The sequence below is a fragment of the Zalophus californianus genome, chromosome 14 (assembly GCF_009762305.2).
Source record: "Zalophus californianus isolate mZalCal1 chromosome 14, mZalCal1.pri.v2, whole genome shotgun sequence".
In the NCBI taxonomy this organism is placed as follows: Eukaryota; Metazoa; Chordata; class Mammalia; order Carnivora; family Otariidae; genus Zalophus; species Zalophus californianus.
This window is the reverse complement of record NC_045608.1, coordinates 45,167,788-45,176,033: the sequence shown is the minus strand read 5'-3', so window position 1 is coordinate 45,176,033 and position 8,246 is coordinate 45,167,788. Positions and strand designations below refer to the sequence as shown.

Sequence of the window (8,246 nt, the reverse complement as noted above, 5' to 3'; positions counted from 1 at the left end):
CCCTGGGATCATGACCTGAGCCGAAGGCAGACGCCTAACGACCAAGCCACCCAGGCGCCCCGTACTTAAAAGTTTTAAACCAACACTAAAGGTGCACAAATTTCTTTTTCTTTAAGCATCTCTACCTGATTCAATCTGAGAAACCCTGATGTTTGTTAGAGTGGGCTGTAAATAATGTTGGGGCAATGCCTGACTCTATGATTCTAATATATTTGCAAGTGCCCACTGTGTACAGGGAGCCTGCTGGGCACAAACAGTGATAAAGTGTGGACTATGTCCAGTTAGGAAAGACAGGTGTGTATGGGGTGTATGTGTGTGTGTGTAAGAGAGAGAGAGAGATCACTAACAACATAGGTGGCACTGAGTATCCAGTGAACAGTACAGAAGCTACCCTAAGAATTCCAGAGAGGGTCTGACTGCAGGTGGCTGAGGTACGGTTTTGTGGGGACAAGGGACCTGAGGTAAGTAAAGATGGTAGAAAGCATTCCAGTTTTAGGAAGTAAGTGTCTGAAAGTAAGGAATAGTGTAAATAAAGGAGGCAGCTATTTTAGTTATATTCAGTTGTTTATTGCTTAATTTAGAGCAAAATATTAACAGAAATAAAACTTTCCTACAACAGGCAATATATTCTATCTTGGTCAGAAGTTCACATTTTGTTCCTGCAGTGGCTATGACATAGCTTCCATGTGCTCTGCCTCTCTTGGAAACTTCCAAGTAGCCTGGAATCACGGTATCTCCCTCATTTTTATTGGTGAACATTGCCCTAAACTGGCACTACAGTGATTTAATTGACCTTTTAAGTGGGTTCTCGAATGCCAATGTTTGATAAATTAGGCAGAGGGGCTTTGTCCCTGAAAGGGAGTTAGGGATTCTTTGTCTCAGATTAATGTAAAAACAGGTAAAATTTTATTCATGTTTAATGTTTCTCTTTACATGTTTTTCTGGTACCTATGGTGCTTACTATTGCTTATCTGCTAGCAAATTCCAGCAGATAACAAGTTAATTATTAATTAGCAAACAAATATTAGTGGAAACTCATAAAGAGCCAATTACATTGAACTGATATGTGTGTTTGCATGTCCGTGTTAATAATTTCATAATATGGTCATATTTCTTGCAATCATTTTTTCTACTTATGTTTTGGAATTAAATATATCAGAATGATGTGGTATTCCACAATGAGTGTGGTGCTCTCTGTAAAGAGCTCCATAATTTCCAGAAGCTCCTTCACCTAAATTTTGAGAACCTGAGTCTAAGAGATAACCTACTTCAACTTTAAATGGAATAGTACACATGTGAATTTAAACTTAGTGTCACAGATGTGTTTACCAAAATGCTGAAACACTGTGCAGCATAAACCATGCCCTACATCAGATCGTGGATAAGGAACTGGCAAAGCAGATCACAGTGGTAGAGTGGCTCTGTCCAAGCATGCAGAAAGTCAGCTAAACGGAGACAGTTGTCTGATTTACAACAAAAAAGATGTTTAAACACAAAGGTGACACATAATTCAAAACCTAATTGGAGATTGGATTTATGTAGATGTAGGAGACACTACGGGTGCCTATCCAATGCTCTTTATTAATAATTTTTATTGTTATGTTAATCACCATACATTACATCACTGATGCTCTTTAAAGTACATTTCACACAGTCCCAGGATTGTGCCCAGTTGCCGATGGAGGTACACTTACTGGCTTTCTTCTCTTTCTGGACTCACTTCCTCGCTGCACTTCCTGAGATCACCTTCTGAATAAACATCCTGCATACAAATCCTTGTCTCGGGCTCTGCGTTTTGAAGAATTCAGGATATTAGTGTACCTAACAAATACCTCATTGATCCCTGGAGTCATGCAAGGGAAAGTAATAAAAAAGTAAGTGCCTGTTAAAATACTATAGGTATCATTATTGGAGCTTACTACGTGCCAGCCATTGTACTGAAAGTTCTCCCTACCATATCGTATTTAATCCTCACAACAATCTTATGAATTACATATTATTCATATTATTTTTAAGATAATAAACTAAAGCTTCAGAGGGTTAGATCACTTATTCAAGGTTACTAGTAAATGACAGGTCAGGGACTCAAACCCAAATCCTTTGTGTTTTTTCTAAAAAGTCATGCAAAAGTGTGGTTTAGTCATTCAGATCATAATTTTAACAAAACTACATACCCAAAGAAGCATCTTTGTAATGAGTATAGAGGTAATAAGAGAAAGAAGGAACCCTGTATGATTGTGTCCAGCCTCTAGATAAGCTGTTCTCAATGTGCATTGCCTTCTCAAAGGAAACAGAAGTGAAGCAGTTACACAGTATTTTTTTAAACATCAAAATTAAAATAAAATAAAATAAAATAATAAACGTATTTTATTTTTATCCCAGGCATCTCAGTTCTTTGCTTTGGATCATAAAGCTTTGTCATTAAAGAATCTGGTTTCTGAAGTATGCCAGTTCTCAAACAAGTAGTGGTCTGGAATCCAAGACCCTTCTTTGGCTCAGCCCTTGGGCTCCTCAACCCCCCAGTGGCTCTGCTGACTGATCTCACCCGCTGACCCAGGACTGAAGTGGAAGAGTTGAGGGACACCAGCTCTTGCCTCCGTGCCAGCCCTCCTCATTCAGAGCAGGAGCCCCTAACCTTCGCGGTGCCCCTGCTGCCTTAGTTAGTACCCTCATCCAGAAATAAGTGGGGTTCCTGTGATCTCTAGTCTCCCTGATTTTCTCTAGAAATCCCTCAAGATTTTCTTCAATTTCCTTATTTCACAAATGAGACAGGAACATGTTTTTACTGGAAGTGATACATAAGTATACAGAATAAAGTGTGGCAAGGCGTCCACACCATTCCACTCTAGAACAATCGTGGTTTAGTGTGTATCATTCCAGTCCAGGCAAGAAACCTTTGTGTCTTGGTGGCATGATATCATGGGGCCCCCAGGATTTACCAGGTTCCAGAGTGTGGGATTATCTTCCATGTGTTTGGGCGAAATGGAGCCTGTGACAAAAGAGAAAGTGAGTTACTAATTGGATTTATGGCCATTACTCCCTGAGCAGCCCTCTGCCCTCGGTAATCTCCATAGCATTTCAGATAGAATCTCTCTCTGCAAAAGATCCAGAAGACTCTGTAAGGAGAAAGCTGGCACATCTCCTGCTCACCCAATAAAAAGTCAGATTGTTATTAAACAGTCCCTGAGGCTACTGTGATTTACATTCATTTTAATGGTTCTCTTTGTAGAGCAGTCCCTTTAATGGGGGATGCCCTCCGGTTCCTATTGGTTGCATTTAAAATAAATATTACACCATCTCCAGCTGTCCAGCTCTCCTTTCATGCTTTGACCTACAACAGAAAGTACAGAGACTTGATATTTCCCCCTGAGAAGCTCTCACATGTCCAAGGATGCTCAACACCACTATTTGTGTAGCAGAGAGGTAGAGGTGGAGGTGGTCCAGGTACCCATCATTGGGGAAATGCAGATGTACACCAAAGAATACAACATAGCTCTTGGAAGCAATGAACTAGGTGGACAGAAAGCCACATACGGAGAAATTAAAATCTTTAAACAAAAAAGAGGAAATAAAATAAAATGTATAGCACACTGCTATGTATACAATCTAACACACATTTCTACATAAAATGATGCTACACATGTATTTTCAAGCACACATACCCAAGGACATGCACCGAACGGAGGAGTCTGGTGCCTCTAGGGGAAAAAGCAATGGGGATGGGAGAAAAAGAGAAAAATTCAAAGCTAAAACAGACAGCTCTTACAAGGAATGATGAATTAGCTGGATGCTAAAAGTTAATGCTTTGCTCCTGAGAGGTGGTAAACAAATAAATAATGAATGAACGAAACCACAAAATCACCTTTTACTTGGCTTTAAGTTAAATCTCACCACCTGCAAGTATTTATAGACCTCCTTCTGATTAAGTTAAATCTCACCACTAGCAAGCATTTATAGACTTCCTTCTGAGCACGGGACATGATACAAGTTCTGCTCTGTGACCATGGACAAGTCACTGTGCCTCTCTGGACCTCAGTTTCTTCAGTGGTAAAAATAACAAAAAGAAAGGGGAAAGGAGATCTCCTACTGCCTAGGTTACCATGCGCTATGGTTTGTAAGATTGAAACAAGGTAATATCTGAGGCCGAGCATGCATGGGCACTGGTGGAGCACCCGTCATTTTCCTCTGTGGAGAGTGGGAGCACAATCGGACCCGAGCAGGGAATCGCACAAAGCCCTTGGACATTTGTTCCTAACTCCCCTCTGGGGTTCCAAGAACCAGACACAGGTGTTCATACAATGTTCTACTGTTATCTGTTCTTGAACGGGAGACAGGGGGATCTCACTACAACACGTCACCCCACTGGCTGCCAGAATTAATTTGCAGAACTAGCACAGGTGCCCCTTAACTCTTCACCCTCCACTGCAAAGCTGCGGGCTTGGTCAAAGCCGACTGCCCACACTGAGGCTGGGCCATTCTTCAGACTGTAAGGTACACCCTCCTAAGACCTGAGGTCCAAGGTCAACTCCTAAAGAGAGGGCAGTGTAGTCACCGCTAAGGCTGCTGACCCCAGGCCCTTGAGCTCTCTGTACCTGCCCCAATCCAAAGAAGTCCCTAAAGCCTTGTTCCATATGCTAGAGAAGAAAGCATTGCACTGTGTCTGTCCTTCAACAAAAGAAATAGGCCATAAGAGCCCGAGAGAATATTCTCTCCCACAGGCTGAGCAATCAAGGTTTCCTTTGCAAACAAACATCAAGAAAACTAGCAGAGCAGGAAGCTGGATTGGGCCCAGTGTCCTGGTCAACAAGGATACAGCCGGGTCAGAGCCTGGCCTCTTCAGCTACGGCGGGCGGGGGGCATTTGGACGCATTCGGGGAAGGAGCACCTGAAGGAAGTGTGGGAGCTTTTGTGCCCAGGACGTGTGAGTTCTGCCCTTAGAGGTCCCCTGGAGGGCTTCTGGCAGTGTCTGGGCAAAGGGGTCCACAGCAGAAGCATGAGAAGCTCCCAAACGGTCTCCAGCCTCAGGCTTGACATCTGGTGGGTTTTAGAAATTCTCTTAAGTTCAACCTTAAGCTCCCCTCAGCCCCCCACCAATTGCTATGAAAACGTAAGAAGACAATAGAGAGCTCAAGCACACGATTTTCTTTCTTTCCTCCTTTACATGTGACATTCCCAGAGTTTCAAGGGACCAGGAATGAGAAGTCCTTCTCCACATGGGGTGTCCGCCATCTTCCAGCAGCGTCCTCCAGTTTGACCAGTTAATCCTGTGGTGCAAGAGAAAGCCTTTGGTTCTTCCTTTGACATATGTAGGGTACCCAGAAGCCATCAGAGGAAAGCTGACCGTGAACCCCAGGGAGATCCACTTCAAAAGAATAATGTGCTGTCCCGGGTCTCCTCACCCAGGGGCATCAACTTGCCTCTACTTCCTGATGTCCTCCAGAGACTCCAGACTTCAAAGTCCTACCGAAAGTCCCGTTTCTGCACTCTATAACAAAAATGAGGTCAGGTACGCTGGCCTAGATGAGGTCATTTCAGGGAGTCAGTCTCTACCCGGGCCAGGAAGCTCTCGCAGTTTGGAACCGTGTTTTCATTTGTACTTGTCACATCCTCCCGGCAGCCACCTGGTTTTCTTAGGGAAATGTTAGCCGACTCTCTGAGGCGTTGTTTTTCATACCCCACCATGGGGAGAGGGAAGTGAAGAGAGGGCATGGAAATGGAAGGAGTCAGCGTTTGCCGAGTGCCTACTGTGAGCCAGGTGGGGGGGTGGGGAGGCATCTTGGAGCTGGGCGAGCCTCGGGCATCCCCCAGGACCTTGCCCTCCAGCAAAGACAGAGGAAAAATACAGCCAGGGAATTGCCAAGCAGGAGGGTTTTGTGTACCATGAATGGATTCTCTAAATGTTTTTTGAGCATTTACTGTGTCCCCATCTCTGTGCAATGATACGAAAGATGTTTAAGAAATAGCCCCTGCCCCAGAGGAGCTCAGACTCTGATGAGGAAGCCAACATTTAAAAAAAATAAAATGCAAATTAATTGTAGTCATAAAAGTGTATATACTCAGAGCCACAATGCTAGGGGATCTTTCAAGTGGATGGCAGGTTTTCTAAATACAGCTCCAATACAGCTTAGAATTTAGAAATCCTACATCCTGCTTCCAGTATCATATTGTCTGTCACCTTAAATCTTTATGTTGTTGAGAGTTTGGAGATTTTTCTGTATTTTCATGGATGTCTAGAATGTGCATATAAAAAGATTCTAAAGATCTTCAGAAAGAAGAAGCATGCTAGGAAGCCAATTAATGATGGAAAAGAAAGGTTGAGGGCCTCACTCATTAGAGAGGAAAGCTTCTATAAAGTTAATTAAAATATGTGGGAGTGATTGGGCAAAGAACAGACAATTCAGTGGAATGTCTCATCTAAAAGCCTTCTCAAATATATTTAGTAGCTTAGTATATGGAAAAATTTGCAACTCAAATCAGTGATGAAAGGCAGGGTCATTCAATAAATGGTGTTGAATGCCATTTGCAAAGATATCTATTTTGTAAATGGATTAGCATTTGCAAAACTATGACACGTCTCTCCCACCCTATGTCAAATTAACTCCAGATGGACTAATAATTTAAATATCTGTAAAAGAAATGCTCAAATTTCTAGAATAAAATATAACCTGAGCGAAGGATTTCCTAAGAAGGATTACAAGGGAAGAGGGCTTAAGGATAGTGCTGATAGATGATGCTCCATATAAGAAGGGATGTACAGTGTCACTGCCTTCCATTGCTTGGAAGCCAAGGGCAAGATGGTGTCAGTGAAACACCAGGCAGTTGGAGGGGTGAGGGTGTGTAAGCATGGACATGTTGGGTGTTTTTATTTTTCAAAGATGATTATGTATTATTGAATAATAAAAAATAGACACACCTTTTTTACAACACATGTCTGGGATCTCAACCGTCAAAGTATTTTTCATTTAACTAACCCCGCAAAACAAACAATAACTAAAAGCAATATGTCTGCCAAGTTAATAATGCTTTTTCACATACATTATGATGCTATTTTTCAAAATAACCCAATGAAGTAAATGCTTTCATTTTGTCTGCATTTGATTAATGAGGATATGGGGACCCAGAGTGGCTTGTCCAAGAGCATGCAGCGAAGAGGAAGCAGAAAGCTGAACCATCAAATATCCACGTTCCAGGTGACACCATAGCTGCTGCTAATGCACCATTAAGTTTGTGCAGACGCTTCTTCCACCCTGGGCCTGGAAGGGGGATGTGGCTGGGGTTTTTCCAGCCTCGCTATGTCTGCCATTTTCCATTTTCAGAGTCTGTTGACTATAATCTTGCTGCTTAAATGTACCTGTGCTTGTATCTGATCCTTGGCACCCAGCTTCCTGGACAGAAATAAAACTGGATTCTTGGGTATGTTTTGGAAGTGGCCAGAACTGGTGAACGGAATAGTCCTTATGAGGCAGTATGCTGTAGGGTAATGGCCTTCAGCATCCTCTTCGTGTAGTAGCTTAGAAAAACATCCCTATTTAATTGCTATCAGATTTCTGTATGAAAAAAATACGTATCTGCAGAAAATAACGGAATGAATGATTAACCCTTTTATCTCTGAACACTGAATGAGATAAATTTCCAGCTGCTGTTCTTTATTTTTGTTATTGGACCAATGTCCTGTATAAACAGGATGTAACCATATAATACTCAAAGAGTTTAATATGCCTGTAACAATCAACCTCAGTGCTGTCACCACCGTGTTACATTCTGCAAATGTTATTCTGTTGCATCAGACACCAGTTTTCCCGGAGGTATCTCTAAGGCACATAATGGGAAACAAAATTGGTAAATTATTCTAGTTCCTTTCACTGTGATTTGAAAATAACAAATCTTTATAGAATGAGGGAAAAAAAAGCTTGTGGAGACAGCTATTTTTTTTTTTAAATCTCCATCTTCTCAGGAATCAGTTCTTATTTTTATAGTATTCTCCCTCTAGACCCATATACTCAGGCAAGATGCACTGCTCCTACCAGTCCAGCCCTCAAATTTTCCTACACAATATGCAGTAAGAACATACAATCTTTAAAGAAATAATAATTTATTATGTTTTGTTATGTTTTATTTTGCTTTTTCCCTTTGTGGTGAGAGCACTTACCATAAGATCTACCCTGTTATCAAATTTTTAAGTATACTATACAGCATTGTTAATCGCAGCCCTTACACTGAACAGTAGTAATTCTCCAGAACTTATT

At 41.8% G+C, this 8,246-nt stretch overlaps 1 pseudogene; it reads left to right on the top strand.

Moving 5' to 3' along the window:
- The first annotated feature begins 7,292 nt into the window (after nucleotides 1-7,292).
- Nucleotides 7,293-7,507, top strand: LOC113913351 (annotated as a pseudogene).
- The last annotated feature ends 739 nt before the right edge of the window (nucleotides 7,508-8,246 follow it).